This window comes from Leucopleurus acutus, assembly GCF_964270905.1.
Source record: "Leucopleurus acutus genome assembly, chromosome: 10".
Taxonomy (NCBI): Eukaryota; Metazoa; Chordata; class Mammalia; order Artiodactyla; family Delphinidae; genus Leucopleurus; species Leucopleurus acutus.
In genome coordinates, this window is record NC_139153.1 from 31371115 (window position 1) to 31392420 (window position 21306).

At 44.5% G+C, this 21306-nt stretch overlaps 1 protein-coding gene across 2 annotated transcripts in view; it reads left to right on the forward strand.

Annotated features, from left to right (window-relative positions):
* Window positions 1–21306, forward strand: part of FAM107A (family with sequence similarity 107 member A) — a gene marked incomplete at its 5' end in the record, with an annotated part of 77242 nt that overhangs the window by 52103 nt on the left and 3833 nt on the right. The gene's annotated exons all lie outside the window — the stretch shown is intronic.

Below are 21306 nucleotides of genomic sequence, written 5' to 3' on the forward strand. Positions count from 1 at the left end.
AGTGTGAAGTGATAGCTCATTGTAGTTTTGATTTGCATTTCTCTAAAAATTAGTGATGTTGAGCATCTTTTCATGTGCTTTTTGGCCATCTGTATATCTTTTTCAGAGAAATGTCTACTGAGATCTTCTGCCCATTTTATGATCGGGTTGTTTGTTTTTTTGACATAGAGCTGCATGAACTGTTTGTATATTTTGGAGACTAATACCTTGTTGGTTGCTTTGTTCGCAAATATTTTCTCCCATTCTGTGGGTTGTCTTTTTCATTTTGTTTATGGTTTCCTTTGCTGTGCAGAAGCTTTTAAGTTTAATTAGGTCCCATTTGTTTATTTTTGTTTTTATTGTCATTACTCCAGGAGGTGGATCAAAAATGATATTGCTGTGATTTCTGGCAAAGAGTGTTCTGCCTATGTTTTCCTCTAAGAGTTTGATAGTATCCAGCCTTACATTTCGGTCTTTGATCCATTCTGAATTTATTTTTGTGTATGGTGTTACGTTCTAATTTCATTCTTTTCATGTTGCTGTCCAGTTTTCCCAGCACCACTTGTTGAAGAGACTGTCTTTTCTCCACTGTATATTCTTGCCTCCTTTGAAGTAGATTAATTGACCATAGGTGCATGGGGCTTATTTCTGGGCTTTCTGTCCTGTTCCACTGATCTACATTTCTGGATTTTTTGCCAGTACCATAAAATTTTGATAATTGTAGCTTTGTGGTATAGTCTGAAGTCAGGGAGTCTGATTCCTCCAGCTTCATTTTTCTTTCTCAGGATTGCTTATGCTATTCAGGATCTTTTGTGTTTCCATATAAATTTACAAATTTTTTGTTCTAGTTCTCTGAAAAATGCCATTGGTAATTTGATAGGGATTGCACCAAATCTGTAGATTGCCTTGGGTAGTATAGTCATTTTGACAATATTGAGTCTTCCAATCCAGAAACACAGGATATCCTTCCATCTGTTTGTGTCATCTTTGATTTCTTTCATCAATGTCATATAGTTTTCAGAGTACAGGTCTTTTGTCTCCTTAGGTAGCTTTATTCCTAGGTATTTTATTCTTTTTGATGTGACTGTAAATGGGATTGTTTCCTTAATTTCGCTTTCTGATCTTTTGTTGTTACTGTATAGGAATGCAAGAGATTTCTGTGTATTAATTTTGTACCCTGCAACTTTACCAAATTCATTGATGAGCTCTAGTACTTTTCTGGTAGCATCTTTAGGATTTTCTAAATAGTAAATAGTATCATGTCATCTGCAAACAGTGGCAATTTTATTTCTTCTTTTCCAATTTGGATTCCTTTTGTTTCTTTTTCTTCTCTGATTGCCATGGCTATGACTTCCAAAACTATGTTGAATAAATGTGACAGTGGACATCCTTGCCTTGTTCCTGACCTTAGAGGAAATGCTTTCAGCTTTCCACCAATGAGAAGGATGTTAGCTGTGGGTTTGTCATATATGGCCTTTATTATGTTGAGGTAACTTCCCTCTATTCCAACTTTTTTTTTATCCTTAATGGGGGTTGAATTTTGTCAAAAGCTTTTTCTGCATCTATTGAGATGATCATACGGTTTTTATTCTTCAGTTTCTTAATGTGGTGTATGTACCACACTGATTGATTTTCAGATATTGAAGAATCCTTGCAACCCTGTGATAAATCCCACTTGATCATGGTGTATGATCCTTTTAATGTGTTGTTGGATTTGGTTTGCTAGTATTTTGTTGAGGATTCTTGAGTGTATGTTCATCAGTGATATCTTTGTGTGGTTTTGCTATCAGGGTGATGGTGGCCTCATAGAATGAGTTTGGGAGTGTTCCTCTGCAATTTTTTTGGAAGAGTTTTAGAAGGATAGGTGTTAACTATTCTCTAAATGTTTGATAGAATTTGCCTGTGATGAAGCCACCTGGTCCTGGATTTTGTTTGTTGGAAGTTTGTAAGTCACTGTTTCAAGTTCAGTACTTGTGATTGGTCTGTTCATATTTTCTATTTCTTCCTGGTTCAGTCTTGGAAGGTTGTATCTTTCTAAGAATTTGTCCATTTCTTCTACGTTGTCCGTTTTATTGGCATATAGTTGCTTGTAGTAGTCCCTTATGATCCTTTGTGTTTCTGTGGTGTCAGTTGTAACTTCTCCTTATTGATTTCTAATTTTATTGATTTTTTTCTTGATGAGTCTGGCTGAAAGTTTATCAATTTTCTTTATCTTCTCAAAGAACCAGCTTTTGGTTTCATTGATCTTTTCTATTGTTTTCTTTATCTCTATTTCATTTATTTCTGCTCTGATGTTTATGATTTCTTTCCTTCTACTAACTTTGGGTTTTGTTTGTTCTTCTTTCTTTAGTTGCTTTAGGTGTAAGGTTAGGTTGTTTGTTTGAGATTTTTCTTATTTCCTGAGGTAAGATTGTATTGATATAAACTTCCCTCTTAGAACAGATTTTGTTGCTTCCCATAGGTTTTGGATCATCATGCTTTCATTTTCATTTGTCTCTAGGTATTTTTTTATTTCCTCTTTATTTCTTCAGTGATCCATTGGTTGTTTAGTAGCATGTTGTTCTGCCTCCATGTGTTTGTGTTTTTTACAGTTTTTCTTCCTGTAATTGATTTCTAATCTCAAAGCATTGTGGTTGGAAAAGATGCTTGATATGAGTTCAATTTTCTTAAATATACTGAGACTTGCTTTGTGGCCCAGCATGTGATCAATCCTGGAGATCATTCCATGTGCACTTGGGAAGAATGTGTATTCTTCACCTTTTGGATGGAATGTTCTATAAATATCAATTATGTCCATCTGGTCTAATGTGTCATTTAAGGCCTGTGTGTCCTTATTGATTGTCTGGATGATCTGTTCATTGATGTAACTGGGTTATTAAAGTCCCTGACTATTATTGTGTTACTGTCAATTTCTCCTTTTATGGCTGTTAGCATTTGCCTTATATATTGAGGTGCTCCTGTGTTGGGTGCATATATGTTTACAAATTGTTATATCTTCTTCTTGGATTGATCCCTTGATCGTTATGTAGTGTCCTTCCTTGTCTCATGTAACAGTCTTTATTTTAAAGTCTGTTTTGTCTGATATGAGTATTGCTACTCCAGCTCTCTTTTGATTTCCATTTGCATGGAATACCTTTTTCCATCCCCTCACTTTTAGTCTGTGTGTGTCCCTAGATATGAAGTGGGTATGTTGTAGACAGCATATACACAGGTTTTGTTTTTGTATCCATTCCGCTAGTCTACGTCTTTTGGTTGGAGCATTTAATCCCTTTACATTTAAGGTAATTATCGATATGTATGTTCTTATAGCCAATTTGTTAATTGTTCTGGATTTATTTTTGTAGGTCTTTTTTCTCCCTCTTTTGTTCTCTTGTGATTTGATGACTATCTTTAGTGTTGTGTTTGGATTGCTTTTTCTTTTTTTGTGTGTGTATCTCTTGTAGATTTTTGGTTTGTGCTTACCATGAGCTTTTTTTTTTTTTTTACCATGAGCTTTTGATATAGCAGTCTCTCTCTCTCTCTCTCTCTCTCTCCCTCACCCCTCTCTCCCTCTCTCTCCCTCTCTCTCCCTCTCTCTCCCCCCCTCTCTCTCTCTATATATATAATTTCTCTGCTGTCTCATTTTGTCAAACTTTCTGCGTTTGCGGTCTCCTTTCCAGCCTGCAGGATCATAGTTCCTCTTGCTGCTGGTGTCTGGCCCCTGGTGTGTGAGGTTGGCGCAGGGGCTTCCTGCAGGCTTCCTGGTAGGAGGGACTGGTGCCTGCCCACTGGTGGGTGGAGCTGGGTCTTGTCCCTCTTGTGGGCAGGACTGTGTCAAAGGGTATGTTTAGCGGTGCCTGTGAGCTCAGTACAACTTTAAGCAGCCTGTCTACTGATGGGTGGGGCTGTGTTACCCCCCTGCTGGTGGTTTGGCCTGAGGCATCCCAACACTGGAGCCTGCAGGTTGTTGGGTGAGGCCAGGTCTCAGTGCCAAAATGGCAACCTCTGGGAGAGCTCATGCTGATTAATATTCCTTTGGCCTCTGCCACCAGTGTCCTTGCCCCCACAGTGAGCCACAGCCAACCCCCGCCTCCCCAAGAGACACTCCAAGACCCACAGGTAGGTCTAGCCCAGGGGCCAGTGAAGTCACTGCTTTGTGCTGGGTCCCAGTGCACATAAAATCTTGTGTGCGCCCTCCGAGAGTGGAGTCTGTGTTTTCCCCAGTCCTGTGGAGCTCCTGCATTCAAGTCCTGTTGGCCTTCAAAGCCAAATGCTCTGGGGGCTCCTCTTCCCAATGCCAGACCCTCAGGCTGGGGAGCCTGACATGGGGCTCAGAACTCTCACTCCTGTGGGTGAACCTCTGAAATATAATTATTTTTCAGTTTGTGGGTTGCCCACCTGATGGGCATGGGATTTCATTATATCACGGAAGTGCCCCTTCTACTGTCTTATTGTGGCTGCTTCTTTGTCCTTGGATGTAACATAAGTGTTTTGGTAGGTTCCAGTCTTTTGTCAATGGTTGTTCAGCAGTTTTTTGTGATTTTGGTGTTTTCATGAGAGGAGGTGAGCTCAACTCCTTCTACTCCACCATCTTGTCTGGAATCGAGGGGCTGCTTTTAGTTTGGATGCTTGATGCCTCTTTCCTCAGTGTGTGCTGGCTGTTATCCCCTTGATATGGGGTGTGTAGGTGCAGCGGCGGTGTAGGTGGTGATTGGCACCTGTGTGCAGGTCTCCCAGAGGTGTCAGTGGCCTGCATGCCCCTGGGACAGTAGGGGCAGCAGCTGGCACCCACTCCCATGTCTCCCAGCAGTAACGATGGCCCACACACTCCTGAGACAGCAGAGGCAGTGGTTGACGCCTCTTTGCCACCCATGCACACTCCCCAGACGGCAAGGGCAGTGACTAGTGCCTGCTTCTGGGTCTCCTAGCACCTACTCCGGCTCTTCTAGCGGCGGTGGCAGCAGCCCGTGCCCTCCCAGGACAGCAGGAACAGTGACCAGAGCCCACCTGCAGGTCTCTTAGCAGCGGCCAGGGCCATGCCCACCTCTGGAACCCACCACACAGGTGGTGGCAGCTTGCACCCACCTCCAGAGCTCAGGTAGGTAGTGTCCTGTTGCCTGAGAGAGTGATCACAGGGAAAGAAGCTCCTATGGCAGTCCTGCCCCTGTTCTCACATGCCCTCCAACATGATGCCTTGCCTCTCTGGAGGGCCCAGGCTTCTTCCGAGTGCAACCTCAGTTTCCACACTCCAGCCTCTTCAGGCTGTCTCCATGCAGCCAACCCCTGAGTCTGACCTCCAAAGCCCAAGCTTCAGCACCCAAACCCTGCCCACAGCAGCAGACAAGTGTCTCAGGCTGCGGGGTGCAGGGCAGTGATACTGACCATCTGTGCAGGTCACTCTCCATCTTGCCTTCCACAAACCGGTTGCTGTGCTCTCCTCCGAGGCTCCCCCTCCATCCAGGTTGATCTCCCCGCTGGTGAGGGGACTTCCCAGGGTGTGGGAACATTTCCTCCTTCTCAGCTCCCTCCCTGGGGCACAGGTCCCATTCTGATTCCTTTCCCTGTTTTTTTTTCTTTCTTTCTTTTTTCTTTTGTCCTACCTGGTTACATAGAGGTTTTCTTGCCCTTTCGGAAGTCAGAGATCTTCTGCCAGCATTCAGTAGATGTTCTGTGCGAATCATTCCGCTTGTAGATGTTTTTTTTTTTTTTTTTCTGGTACGCGGGCCTCTCACTGCCGTGGCCTCTCCCGTTGTGGAGTACAGGCTCCGGACGCACAGGCTCAGCGGCCACGGCTCACAGGCCCAGCCGCTCCGCGGCATGTGGGATCCTCCCGGACCGGGGCACGAACCTGCGTCCCCTGCATCGGCAGGCGGACTCTCAACCACTGCACCGCCAGGGAAGCCCTTGTAGATGTATATTTGATGTATCTGTGGGAATACATGAGCTCCACGTCCTACTCCTCTGCCATCTTGATTCTGCTTTTCTTTTGCCTCAGGAGACTAATCTAAGAAAATATTGCTACAATTTATGTCAGAGAACATTTTGTCTGTTTTTTTCTGTGAGTTTTTTGGTGTTTTATGGTGTCATGTCTTGTGTTTAAGTCTTTAAGCTTGAGTTTATTTTTGTGCATGGTGTGAGGGAGTGTTCTAACTTCATTGCTTTACGTGCGGCTGTCCAGCTATCCCAACACCACTTGCTGAACAGACTGTCATCTCCCCATTGTATATTTTTGCCTCTTTTGTTGAAGATTAATTGTCCATAGGTGTGTGGGTTTATTTCTGGGCTCTCTATTCTGTTCCATGGATCCATATGTCTGTTTTTGTGCCAATACCATGCTGTTTTGATTATTGCAGCTTTGTAGTATTGGGAGAGTTATGCCTCCAGCTTTGTTCTTTTTCCTCAGGAGTGTTTTGGCAATTCTGGGTCTTTTGCTGTTTCATATACATTTTAGGATTATTTGTTCTTGTTCTGTGAAAAATGTCATGGGTAATTTGATATGGATCACATCAAATCTGTAGACTGCTGGACTTCCCTGGTGGTCCAGTGGTTAAGACTCTGCACTTCCACTGCAGGGGGCACGGGGTCAATCCCTGGTCAGGGAACTCAGATCCCTCATATGCAGTGCAGCTAAAAAATAGAAAAAAAAAAATCTGTAGATCGCTTTGGGTAGTATGGACATTTTAAGAATATTAATTCTACTAATCTAAGAGCATGGGACATATTTCCATTTCTTTGAATCATCTTGATTCCCTTTATTAATGTTTTATATTTCTAAGCCTATAAGTCTTTCACCTCCTTGGTTAGGTTTGTTCCCAGGTCTCTTTTTATTTTATGTGATTTTAAATTAGATTTTTTTAATCTTTCCCTTTCTGATATTTCATTGTTAGTATAAAGAAATTCAACAGGTTTCTGTATGTTAATCTTGTATCCTGTTACCTTGATGAATTCATTTATCAGTTCTAATAGTTTTTGTGTGGAGTATTTAGGGTTTTCTATATAGAGTATCATGTCATCTGCATATAATGACAATTTTATCTCTTCCCTTCTGATTTGAATACCTTTTATTTCTTTTTCTCATCAGAGTGTCATGGCTAGAACTTCCAATACTGTGTTGAATAGAAGTGGTGAGAGTGGGCATCCTTCTCTTGTTCCAGAATTTAATGGGAAAGCTTTCAGCTTTTCGCTGTTGAGTATTATATCGGCTGTGGGTTTGTCATAAGTGGCTTTTATTATTGAGATATGTTCCCTCTATACCCACTTGGGCGAGAGTTTTTACCATGAATGGATGTTCAATTTTATCAAATGCTTTTTCTGCATCTATTGAAATGATCATATGGTTTTTGTCTTTCGTTGATATGGTGTACCACATTGATTGATTTGTGTATGTTGAACCATCCTTGTGACTCTGGAATGAATCCAGCTTGATAATGGTGTATGGTCCTTTTTATGTGTTGTTGAATTCAGTTTGCTAATATATTTATAGAAGCAAAATTGCATTTTTAATGCCTGCATTCATACTTGATGTATGTCCTGGGCCTAATCACTTCCCAGCCAACCAAGACTCTTCACGAGGCAGTAAAGGTGGGAAGAGGGCCAAGTTTAACTGGTAGATGCCAGCTTCCTTGCTAGAGGATTAAGAATGACAGCAAAAGCCAGAAAACACTTCCACATTTTCAGGTGAACACTGATTCTGAAATTAGGAGAATGCCTTTGTTATCTCTAAGTACCCATGTTGGCCTTCAGCATCTACACACGTTCTTTATTTTCAGACTCACACATTGACTTATTGAACCAAGATCTATGGAACACAGATTCTGCCAAGCACAGTGCTGCATGCTGGGGCCCTGCCCTCTGATCACATTGAGTCCAGCTCTCTCTGTAGGAAGAGTCCTACTTGCTGAGCATTGACTACATGCTTTCACAAATGTCATATCATCTGTGTTTCCTCTCAATCACCCTGTTCTCCACATTTGACAAACACAGAAACCAAGGCTCAGGGGTGTTAACTGGCTGCCAAAGGGGCTGGTGCCCAAGCCAAGCAGGGAATTACACGAGGACCAGCCTGGCCCAGAGCCGGTCAGCTTCTACTGCCCTGCTCTCTCCTGTGCAACGTCCTGTTGGCTCCTGTCTGATGTTCAGATGAAGTTCAGGGTAACGTGTAAATAACATGGATGGAGTTTCTGGCCCATAAGTGGATGCCCTGGACCTGACCCAGCATAGTTTCCCCTCCTTTTGCACTGAGCCATTTTCTCCTGAATAGTTGAACACTGCGGCAGGAAGCTTGGCTCCCTCTCCATCAGGGAAATACCAGAATGCATTCTTGCTGACTCTCCCATTAGAAACAAGGGAAATGCCTCTACATGAGCTACGTCGCTCAGAACAAAGCTTGGCGCGTTCTTATTCCTCAACAGTCTGACAAAATCAGTATTTATTTGTGCCTCCCCGGCATGTGGCCTGGACACGGTGTTCCACATCAGGGAAGTGGCCAAGTACCAAGTGCAATACCCGTTACTATAGTAACAGTTCCTTTTTATTGATACCAGAATAAACAGGAATGTGGAGCTGCCTCACTTGGTGGCACGTTTCATCCCCAGGGCTTTAGGAACCGCCCTTGGAGGCGGCCCTCCTTGCTAGTCTGGAACTCTGGTGGAGTGAGGACCCAGCAACACTGCGCCCGAGTTCCCTTCCCAATGGCACAGGCACAGCTGAGAAGTAAGACGGTTTCTTTTCTTTTTCACCTGCTGCTGAGCTGGGTGCAGTGCAGGGAGGAGGTGTGGGGGATGGAGGGCAGCCTCGGAGCACCAGGTGGGCTGTCAGGGGAGCAGAGAGCTCTTTGAGCCCAGGTACCTGTGCTATGTCCTCTCTCTGTAAAATGACTTGGTGGTGCCCCCTGGCACCCTGGGTTTGGGAAAAGGAGAGGAGATGAAGTGCAGGGAGTGCCCAGATTCAGCCCACCATTCTGGTTGATCTCTTTCTTCTAAATGCTCAGATGACTCTGAATTCACGCATGATGTGACCTCACCTAAGTCTATTTTCATACAGTATAGCAGTTGTAATTCTCTTAAGAACTGATAGATAAAATGCCAGAGTGTTGCGGGTGGCACAGTGGAGAGAAAACTGGTCAAGCAGCTTGGCTCAGACTCTAGAGCCTTTCTTTGCTGGCTGTGGGATCTGGGAAAATTACATGACCCCTTGGAGCCTCAGCTTCTTCATCTGTAAAAAGGGGTCTCAAGAGTACCCATCTCCTCAGTCTATTGTAAGGATTTCATGAAATACGGCTGCAATGCTGAGCACAGTACATGGCACGTGGTGAGTGCACGGCAACGTGTTACCTGCTTGCCTTCCTGGTGGATTTGGCTTCAGCACTTTGCAGTATGAGGCGAGGCTGGTATTGGGCCAAAAATCAGAGGTTATAGGATTGGGTGTGTCACTTTTTTGAACTGCTACCAAACCCAGTGGTTTCCCAGTTGTGAGCCAGCCCCAGTACCTGTGTCTCTGGTCAGCCTGGATCCTGAGTGGCTCTTAGCTCTGTTGGTGCTAAGTCCTGCCGGGATCTCCCCCTGGAGGCATTTGCCAAGTGGAGTGGCTGGCATCATGCCACCGGTGGGCCAGCACGAATATCTGATCTGCTGACACGGTTCCCTGGCTAGCTGCACAATACTCCCCACCAGCCTCGCTAGCGACCTCCCATGTCCAGCCTGGGACTCCGCTATGGAATTGACTTGAAACCCTGAATGCCCACCCAGACCTTCTCACAAACTAGGGGGTCACAGTGGACCCAAGCCAACAGGTTCAGGAAGTTTGTCTCGAGTCAGTTTCTCATGGTGTGGGGAGGCTGCATCCCAGTGAACAAGCAGCTCTGACAGGGGCTTGTAGGCATTGGCCACAGGCAGCTGGAGATGTGGAGGAGGTTCCCAGATACCCTGTTCTTTGGTTGCTGGCCAGTGAAATACAAATGGGTACTTTCCCCACTGGGAGGAAAAAAGCAAGAAGGGTTAGGAAATCCTGTGGCCACGCTTGTCACTTTTACTGAATGCCTCTTTTCTTTGGTCAGTAGTTATTTTAAAAGGATCTCTTCTCCTCTGCCCCTCCACCCCATGAAATGTTGAACCAAGAAGATCCCTGCTTGTGTTCTAAACGCAGCAGCTTGAACAGTAATAAGGAACAAGGGCAGGGGGAGGGAGGGCAGAGGAATGAAGACTTTGACCAACACCCTCGGGAGGAAACACCATCAGCTGGGCCCCCTCCTAACAGAAACCAGCCATGGGCAGACAGGCCTGTGGATTCTGGCTTAAACCCAAAGCAGCTGGCGCCCGGCTGGGGCTCCCCAGTGAGAGGGCGAGGAGTACTCCAGTTACCGCCCTACATTTTCTCATCTATATAATGGGCTCACACTGCCTCTTTATTGGGGTTTCTCAATTGTGCAGAGAGAAAAGGGATGTAAACCTGCTTGGTCGACTGAAAGACGCATTGCACCTAGAAGACAGTGGAGTGGTAGAGCACTGAATCTGGGGTCTAAAGGTTCTGGCTTTGCCATTTATTTTGTGTATCTTTGGACAAGTATCTTGGCCTCTCTGAGCCTCAGTTTTCTCATTTAGAAAATGGGAATAATAAAACAGTACCACTGGCTGCCTCCTGGGGTGATTGTGAGATCCAGATGCAGGTGAGTGAGCTTTCATCAAATGTCAAGTGCTCAACACAGGTCCCCTCAGGACAGGAGGAGTATCACTGCCAGGCACTGGGCTAACCCTATCTTGCACATTATATCATTTCACCCTCCAAACAGCCCCGTGAATAGATTCTACCATTATTCCCACTGTAAAGGGGCTCAGAGAGGTTAAGCTCTTTGCCCAACGTCACACAGCTAGGAAGGGGGTACCATGATGATCAAACACAGTCTGGCACCTCCAAAACATCTGCCTAAACCACTTTGCTTTACTGCCTCATGTGTCATTTGTTATAATTGATGCCATCAAAGACAAAACCAGAACCACCAGGGCAGGGGAAAGGCAGATGAAGGGGACACTAAGCCTTAGCTAAGGGTCCCATAGCCATCCTCAGGATGAACTGGGACCTAGGTCTCCATCAGCACTACTTCCCTTCTGTCTCTCCTTATTGCTCTCCTGTGGCCAGCAGGGCGCCAGTGTTTGGTTTCAAAGTTGCCACCCTAGCATTAGCCACATAGTTCATCAGCCCCAGTGGCCTGATGAACTCACCCTGGGAGAAATTAGTGATCCTAGCTGAGCCTTGTCTGGCACTGGGCTGACATGTGTGGAGCCTCTGGGGAGGAGCTGTAGGACCTCCAGGGTCATCAGAAGAGCCATGTGCCTCTTGGCAATCTGTAGGTTTTCTTTGGAGAAATGTCTATTTATGTCTTCTGCCCATTTTTTGATTGGCTTGTTTGTTTTTCTGATATTGAGCTGCATGGGCTGTTTGTAAATTCTGGAGATTAATCCCTTATCAGTTGCATCCTTTGCAAATGTTTTCTTCCATTCTGTGGGTTGTCTTTTCGTTTTGTTTATGGCTTGCTTTGTTGTGCAAAAGCTTTTAACTTTAATTAGGTCCCATTTGTTTGTTTTTGTTGTCATTAATCTAAAAGACGGATTGAAAAAGATATTGCTATGATTTATATCAAAGAGTGTTCTGCCTATGTTTTCCTGTAAGAGTTATAGTATCTAGTCTTACCTTTAGGTCTTTAATGCATTTTGAGTTTATTTTTGTGTATGGTATTAGGGAGTATTCTAATTTCATTCTTTTACATGTAGCTGTCCGGTTTTCCCAGCACTATTTATTAATGTCTTTTTGCCATTGTAAATTCTTGCCTCCTTTGTTGTAGATTAGTTGACCATATGTATGTGGGTTTATTTCTGGGCTTTCTGTCATGTTCCATTGATCTATATTTGTTTTTGTGCCAGTACCATGCTGTTTTAATTATTGTAGGCTTGTAGTATAGTCTGATCATGGAGTCTGATTCCTCCAGCTCAACTTTTCTTTCTCAGGATTTCTTAGGCTGTTTGGGGTCTTTTGTGTTTCGATATAAATTTTAGAATTTTTTGTCCCAGTTTGGTGAAAAATGCTATTGGTAATTTGATAGGGATTGCACTGAATTTGTAAATTGCCGTGGGTGGGAATGTTAATTTCTCTTTCTGATCTTTCGTTGTTAGTGTACAGATGCAAGAGATTTCTGTGCATTAATTTTTTTTTTTTTTTTTGCGGTACACTGGCCTCCCACTGCCGTGGCCCCTTCCGTCGCAGAGCACAGGCTCCGGACGTGCAGGCCCAGAGGCCATGGCTCATGGGCCCAGGCGCCCCACGGCACGTAGGATCCTCCCGGACCAGGGCACAAACCCGTGCCCCCCACATCGGCAGGCGCACTCCCAACCACCGCACCACCAGGGAAGCCCTGTGCATTAATTTTGTATCCTGAAACTTTACTGAATTTATTGATGACCTCTAGTAGTTTTCTGGTAGCATCTTTAGGACTTTCTGTGTAGAGAGAGTCTCATGTCACCTTGCAAACAGTAACACTTTTACTTCTTCTTTTCCAATTTGGATTCCTTTTATTTCTTTTTCTTTTCTGATTGCCACAGCTAGGACTTCCAAAACTATGTTAACTAAAAGTGGCGAGAGTGGACATCCTTGTCTTGTTCCTGATCTTAGAGGAAATGCTTTCAGTTTTTCACCATTGAGAATGATGCTTGCTGTGGGTTTGTCATATATGGCCTTTATTATGTTGAGGGAGGTTCCCTCTGTGCCCACTTTCTAGAGAGTTTTTTATCATAAATGGGTGTTGAATTTTGTCAAAAGCTTTTTCTGCATCTATTGAGATGATCATATGTTTTTTATTCTTCAGTTTGTTAATGTTGGTGTATCACACTGATTATTTTCAGATACCGAAGAACCCTTGCATCCCTGGGATAAAACCCACTTGATCAAGGTGTATGATCCTTTTAATGTGTTATTGGATTCAGTTTGCTAGTATTTTGTTGAGGATTTTTATGTCTATATTCATCAGTGATATTGGCCTGTAATTTTCTCTTTTTGGGATATCTTTGGTTTTGGCATCAGGGTGATGGTGGGCTTGTAGAATGAGCTTGGGAGTGTTCCTTCCTCTGCAGCTTTCTGGAAGAGTTTCAGAAGGATAGGTGTTAGCTCTTCTCTAAATGTTTGATAGAATTCGCCTGTGAAGCCATCTGGTCCTGGACTTTTGTTTGTTGGAAGATTTTTAATCACAGTTTCAATTTCAGTACTTGTGATTGGTCTGTTCATATTTTCTATTTCTTCCTGGTTCAATCTTGGAAGGTTGTACCTTTCTAAGAATTTGTCCATTTCTTCTAAGTTGTCCATTTTGTTGGCATATAGTTGCTGTAGTAGTCCCTTATGATCCTTTGTATTTCTGTGGTGTCAGTTGTAACTTCTCCTTATTGATTTCTAATTTTATTGATTTGAGTCTTCTCCCTTTTTTCCTTGATGAGTCTGGCTAAAGGTCTGTAAGTTTTGTTTATCTTCTCAAACAACCAGCTTTTAATTTCATTGATGTTTTCAATTGTTTTCTTCATCTCTATTTCATTCATTTCTGCTCTGATCTTTATGATTTCTTTCCTTCTACTAACTTTGGGTTTTGTTTGTTCTTCTTTCTTTAGTTGCTTTAGGTGTAAGGTTAGGTTGTTTATTTGAGATTTTTCCTGTTTCTTGAGGTAGGACTGTATTGCTATAAACATCCCTCTTAGAACTGCTTTTGCTGTATCCCATAGGTTTTGGATTGTCATGTTTTCATTGTCATTTGTCTCTAGGTATTTTTTTATTTCCTCTTTAATTTCTTCAGTGATCAATTGATTATTTAGTAACGTATTGTTTAGCCTCCATGTTTATGTTTTTTACAGTTTTTTCCCTGTAATTGATTTCTAATAAAATAATTAGATTTCTAATTTATTAGAATGATTTCTAATTTCATAGCATTGCAGTTGGAAAACCTGCTTGATATAATTTCATTTTCTTAAAATACTAAGGATTGATTTGTGATCCAAGATGTGATCTATCCTGGAGAATGTTCCATGTGCACTTGAGAAGAATGTGTATTCTACTGCTTTCAGATGGAAAGCCCTATATATGTCAATTAAGTCTATCTGATCCAATGTGTCATTTAAGGCCTGTGGGTCCTTATTAATTTTCTGTCTGAATGATACATCCATTTGTTTAAGTGGGGTATTAAAGCCCCCTGCTATTATTGTATTACTGTTGATTTCCCCATTTATGGCTGTTAGCATTTGCCTTATATATTGAGGTGCTCCTAAATTGGGTGCATATACATTTACAATTGTTATATCTTCTTCTTGGAGTGATCCCTTGATCATTATGTAGTGTCCTTCCTTGTCTCTTGTAACACTCTTTAAGTCTATTTTGTCTGATATGAGTACTGCTACTCCAGCTTTCTTTTGATTTCCATTTGCATGGAATGTCTTTTTCCATCCCCTCATTTTCAGTCTGTATGTGTCCCTAGATCTGAAGTGGGTCTCTTGTAGACAGCATATATACGGGTCTTGTTTTTGTATCCATTCAGCCAGTCTGTGTCTTTTGGTTGGAGCATTTAATCCATTTACATTTAAGGTAATTATCAATATGTATGTTCTTATTACCATTTTCTTAATTGTTTTGGGTTTGTTTTTGTAGGTCTTTTTTCTTCCCTTCTTCTTTTGTTCTCTTGTGGTTTGATGACCATCTTGAGTGTTCTGTTTGGGTTGCTTTTGTGTGTGTGTGTGTGTGTGTGTATCTATTATAGTTTTTTGGTTTGCATTTCCCATGAGGTTTTGATAAAGCAGTCTACATATACATACACACAAGGTTGTTTTAAGTTGCTGGTCTCTTAATTTCAAATGTAATTCCCATTTCCTGCATTTGTACTCTCTTCTCACAGTTACTGGTTTTGATATCATACTTGTATATAGATGATTTCCTGCTTTTACTGTATTTTTGCCTTTACCATTGAGCTTTCCCATTTGTGATTTTCTTTTTTTAGTTGTGGCCTCTCTCCCCTACCCCCAGAGAAGTTCCTTTAGCATTTGTTGTAATGCTGGTTTGGTGGTGCTGAATTCTCTTAACTTGTCTGTAAAGCTTTTGATTTCTCCGTCAAATCTGAATGAGAGCCTTGCTGGGTAGAGTTTTCTTGGCTGTGGGCTCTTCCCTTTCATCACTTTAAATACATCTTGCCACTCCCTCTGGCCTGCAGAGTTTATTAGTATCAACTGATAATGTTATGGGAATTCCTTTGTGTGGCATTTGTTGCTTTTCCCAATATTTTTTCTTTGTATTTAATTTTTGTTACTTTGATTACTATGTGTCTCGGCATGTTCCTCCTTGGGTTTATCCTGTGTGGAACTCTATGCGCTTCCTGGACTTGGGTATTTCCTTTCCCATGTTAGGGAAGTTTTCGACTATAATCTCTTCAGATATTTCCTCCAGCCCTTTCTTTTTCTTCTTCTTGGACCCCTATAATTTGAATGTTGTTGCATTTAATGTTGTCCCAGAGGCCTCTGAGACTTTCCTCATTTCTTTTCATTCTTTATTCTGTTCTGTGGCAGTGATTTCCTCCATTGTGTCTTCCAGCTCACTTATCTGGTCTTCTGCCTCAGTTATTCTGCTATTGATTTCCTTCTAGTGTATTTTTCATTTCACTTATTGTGTTGTCATCACTGATTGTTCTTTAGTTCTAGGTCTTTTTTAAACATTTCTTGTATCTTCTTGATCTGTGCCTCCATTCTTTTTCCAAGATCTTGGATCATCTTTACTGTCATTACTCTGAATTCTTTTTCAGGTAGATTGCCTGTCTCCTCTTCATTTAGTTCTTATAGGTTTTTATCTTGCACCTTCATCTGCAACATATTTATCGTCTCATTTTGTCTAACTTACTGCGTTTGTGGTCTCCTTTCTGCAGGCTGCAGGATCATAGTTCCTCTTGCTTCTGGTGTCTGCCCCCTGGTGGGTGAGGTTGGTCCTGAGGCTTGTGCCATTATCCCCTTGATAGGGAGTTTGACTGGTGTTCTGGTGACCAGAGCCTGCCCTGGCTATTGCGTGAGGCCTCCCCTTTGCTCTGTGGTTGTCACTGCCCTGTCAGGGGCAGAGTCTGCTCCCTAGTTGTTGGAGTAGAGGCCCGTAAATCTGTTTCTTAGCTGTGTCTCTGATCTGCAGTGTGAGGTGAATGGGACTGGAGAACTCCCAATGGTAGAGAAGCCACTGTGTAGTCCTCCTCTGGAGCTGTTCACCTGTGAACGTGCTCTGTTGTGTCCCCTTTCGCCTGTTGTACAGGCTCACAAAGTACACTTGCTGGCACTGCTCTCGGTCCCACCTTAACTGCGGGTATGCCAGCAATTGGCCTTGTTGACTCTTACACGTTGTTTTCACCAGGCCACTGGTGCAGGTCCACTGAGGTCAGGTCCCAGGACTGCAGTAGTCGTGCACCTGGACCTGCGGTGGGAGCTGTGGAGGCAGCTCAGACTCTGGCCTGGCCCAGCCCCCAAGTGTACGTGCCCACAGAGCCCACAGCTGCTAAAGTCAGACCCGTCCCAGCTGCAGGAGCCCTTGCTGTCCTTTCTGATGTTTCGCAGGTGCTGAATTTAGGAAGCCGTCAGTGAACGTGTATCTGCATGGTTCACACAGCCACGAGGAGCGATTTCAGCTCTTCTTCCTTAGTCACAGGGCCCCTGGCCCCTTAGTCACACAGCGCTCGGCTGTGGTTTCAGCGCCGCCTCTGTGTGTGTCCCCCCCACCAGGGTCTGCTCCAGAGCGTGCCGGAGCACACGAGCCCATCGGGCAGGAAGGAGCCGAGGCAGCGCTCAGGGAGAGCAGGCTGCCCAGGGCAGGAGCTCCTCAGTCCTATCCGCTCAGGCTGTCTTCTCACGGCCAACAGCAGTCCCCTCCCCAGGTCTGCTCTCCAAACCCCACGTTCCAGCCCCCGTGAGCACCGGTGGACACCCATCTCAGGCTGGGGCATGCAGGGCTGTGGCACAGACCATCTGTGTAGGTCTCTCCCTGTCCTGACAGCCACAGACTTGTTTCTGGGCTCTCCTCCGAGCCCCCGAGGCTCCCCTTCTGTCCCAGCTGATCTCCCTGCCGGTGAGGGGCCTTCCCCAGATGCAGCAACCTCTCCGCACCTTCAGCTCCCCACCAGGGGCACAGGTCCCATCCTGCTTCCTCTCCTCTTCCTTTTCCCTTCTTCTTTTGTTTGTCCTACCCGGTTATGTGGGGATCTTTCTTATCCTTTTAGGTGTCTGGGGATCCTCTACTAGTGTTCATCAGGTGCTCTGTGAGACTTGTTCCATTTGTAGATGTATTCTTTTTTTTGCGGTACACGGGCCCCTCCCGTTGCGGAGCACAGGCTCCGGACGCGCAGGCTCAGCGGCCATGGCTCACGGGCCCAGCTGCTCCATGGCATATGTGGGATCCTCCCAGACCGGGGCACGAACCCGTGTCCCCTGCATCGGCAGGCAGAGTCCCAACTACTGCGCCACCAGGGAAGCCCTGTAAGTGTATTCTTGATGTGTCTGTGGGGAGAGATGAACTCCATGGCCTCCTCTGCCACCTTGGAAAGTCCTCTCCCATGATGTGATGTGACATCCGGCAGCTCCAAATATCTGGGTCTCGGTCGCCACCCAGGATGCTGGTACAGTCACCCAGCATTCTTTTGTTGACGGTTGTTCAGCAGTTAGTTGTGACTTTGGTGTTTCCATGAGAGGGGGTGAGCCCATGTCCTTCTACTCTGCCATCTTATCTCCACCCCCTTGGGGAGTTTTTTAAAATCCCAAAGGCCAAGCTGTCTCCCAGGCCAATTAAATCAGAATCCCAGGGTAGGACTCAGACATTGGTATTTTTTAAACTCCCTCTGATGATGTCAGTATGCAGCCAGGGTTAAAATCCACTGATTTAACTAGTACAGTTTTTAAGGAGAATGCTCAATCCAAGACTAGAAGTTGGATATTTTAATAGTGCTTATTAATAACGGCTAACGAGGTGGCCCCACTCATAGTTTCATCTATAGGAGTGAGGCCCTGGAGTTGTTCAGTGCACAACCTGCCTCACTGTATGGGGCAGCTCTAGTAGCCGGCACTTACTGAGTGCTCGACTCAGTGCTCGACTCAGTGCTAGGCACTAACTTGCCAAGCACCATGCAAGTATCACCTCCTTTGTTTTGTAACAACCTCATGAAGAAGCGTGCTGATCAAGAGCAGCTGTCGCACCTCCCCAACGCTGCTGTTCTAGAGGAAGCAGCCGCACACAATAAGTAATGAGTGGGTATGGCTTTGTTCCAAAGGGGTTGGATTTGACCCAAAGACTATAGTTTTTGGACTCCTGCTGCAGAGGATAGGTACACTTGCCCATGGCTAGGAACGGGCTGAGCCAGCATTCAACCCAGGTTCTAATGGCTCCAACATTATTCTCTTTCTTTGACAACCAGTGAAGGATATTCATTAGCTACTCAACTTTCTCCTCAACTGGTCTTCTTCCCTGCCAGCTCTTCCTTGGGGCGTTCACCTTTTTCTTTTCAGAGATGACCTTACGCTCACCTTACCTCACATCTTTGCCCCATCACGGCCACCTCCCCAAAAGTCTCGGATCTCTGAGGACACCCCAGCAGCCTGAGAGACCTGGCCAGAGCAGCCCTGAGAATGGACCCCTCCTCTGCTCAGGGGGCCCAGCTGATCCCCAAGAGAGCCCGATTTTCCTGGCCTAGCTCCTGTGCTTTGTTGAGCAGCCTCTTTTATTCCAACACCTATGTGAGGCTCTTCTACATGGAGGCCTCTTTCAATTAAATTAAAGGCAGGAAGGTTGGCTCAGCAGCTGTCTAAACCCTGGGGGCCACACACACACGTCCGTGGATCTCACACATGTTTTGCTGGAGTTTAGAACCCTAACTGGCAACAGCAGCAGTTTTCCCAAGTTGCAGCTCTGAGCTGAAGAACCAGCCACATCCTTCAGGATTCCTGCCTCAGTGACCACACCACCCTGGTCTCTGCAAAACATCATCTCCCACACCTCACCACCGATTTTTTTTTTTTTTTTTTTTAAATATGCCTAGAGCAGATCCTTGAACCAGAGCTGCAAATTGATTGGACCTGGGGTGCAGGACTGGCTACATAATTTGCAGGGCCCAGTGCAAAATGAAAACGCAGGACCCCCTTGTAAGCACGATCCTGTGTGGTCCCTGCTGGGCTGAGGACTGGCCCCGGGGCGGCCAACTCATTGGCTCGCGGATGACCTTTGAAATGAAGGTCCGCAGCCTGGCCAGTCAGATGTTTTTCCTCGAATTTAATGGGAAAGACAGAGGCGGCCCATTGGAAGTAAAAGAAACCAAAGTCATATCAAAAATTCCCAAAACCTGCTCACAGTTTTTCCCCCACACAGCAGTGAGAATGACCTTCTTAAAATCAAATCAGAGGCGATCTTTCCCCAACTTGAAACCACCCGTCCACCCTCACTCCATGCTCTGGGTCACTCCCTCACGCCACTGCAGACACACTATGCCTTTTTGTTTTCTGAACAGACTTAGCTTGTTCAAGGTACGTGAGTCACCCATGCTGTTCCCTCTGCCCCACACAGGCTCCCTCTTCCTTCTCAACCGTCACATCTTAAAGGTCACCTCCCAGAGAGGCCCTCTTGCTGCACCTGGCTGAAGGAGGGTCCTCCTGTTAGTCTCTATCGTAGCGCCGCCCGCCACCCCCCCAATTCCCTGAGCAGGCTCCTCGCGATTTGCAATCATTTATTTTTGTTGGTTTGTGTACATGTTTGCTGTCTGCCTCCCTAGCAGAATGTCAGCTCTGTGGGAGTGGGAGCCTTGCCTGTTTAGTTCATCTCTGTCTACCACCATACCTGGCAGATTATAGAAGCTCTAACATATGGTAGGATGAATGAATAATTGTATGATTGTGTACTTTCTCAATGGCCATTCCTGTTATGCAGGAGCTCTTGGTTTTGTGGACCTGTTTTGTATCTGGCCACACTTGAATTTTCTCATTACTTCCAAAAGCTTTTCTGTTAATCCATTTGGGAATTCTCGGTGCATATAGTGATATCTTATGCAAATATTAATTCTGCCCTCTCCTTTCCTAAAGTTATATAATTTATTTCTGTTTCCTAGCTCATTGCTTTGGCAACATACAGTTAGTTGTTTTAAAGATGGTGTGACTGATAAAAATTATGAAGCTTTGGAAGGTTTGGGGCACACAGGAATTAAGGGCAGGACGACTAGCCAAGGAGCTGAAGCAATTAGTGTGGTGTGATAATGGGCTGGGAGAGATGTGAGAGCTGAGCACATAGGAAGAAAAGAGTGTAGCTAAGAATTACTCAGATAAAGGACTGGTGAGACTTGGTAATGGGAAAAGGCAGTGGAAGGGGGAAAAACTCCCCAAACTCCAATCTGAATCAAGATATCCTAACATCCACATTTTGAAAGGAGGAGGGAGTTGATATAGCCAACTGTTTGTTTTTAACTAACTACTAAACCCTACCACAATCATTTTTTAAGGACCAAAAAATTAAGAAAGATATAACCTGAAAAACAAGTAGCCTTCTGAAAAAAGAAAATTAATTAGAATTCTCATTTTAGAAGTTTTGAGAATGGGAATTCAAGAAAGAAAATTAGCAACCATGTCTCTAGGCTCTGATACTTAATTATTATATTTTGGATGTAGCAAGATTAACACTTTTCTCAGTTTACACAGCATCTTTACAAATGGGGTCTCAATCCTCCTCACAGCACCCGGCAGTAGGTAATAAGAGAAATGCCAAACATGTGTCTGGAGTGCTACCATTTGCAAAGCATCATCTCCCCTTTGATGCCCACATTCCCTAACATGTCACCTTGCAATCTGCACCCCATCAAACCCCCTCCTCCTGTGTTTTCCAACCCCACTGACCTATTACCCACTTCCAGGTTCTTGCACAGACCACCATCCCTGTCTAGTTTACTTGGAGAACTCCTGTTCATCAAGCAGAAAATGGCTTTCATCCTCTTCCCAGTGGGAGGGAAGAAGTGAGGGTCTGTCCACAGGCAACATGGTGGTTGGTGGTTTTTAAGAGGGGGACTAGAGCCTGACGTATGCAGTGGGAACACAGCCCCTCAGTTGCATCATGGAAACCACATGCCTTAAAGCACTGGTTCCCCAAGACCAACCTCCCTGAGCATCAGTTTTCTCATCTGTACAACCTCAAAGCTTTTATTTTAAATTGCCAACAAATATTTATTGAGTGCCTACTATATAACAGACCAGACACTGCCGACGCCTAGCGTATAGTAGAGGCTCAACCTCAGAAAAGCGGGACTCATGAAGGGAGCAGAGCCAAGGCCTAAATTTTCAC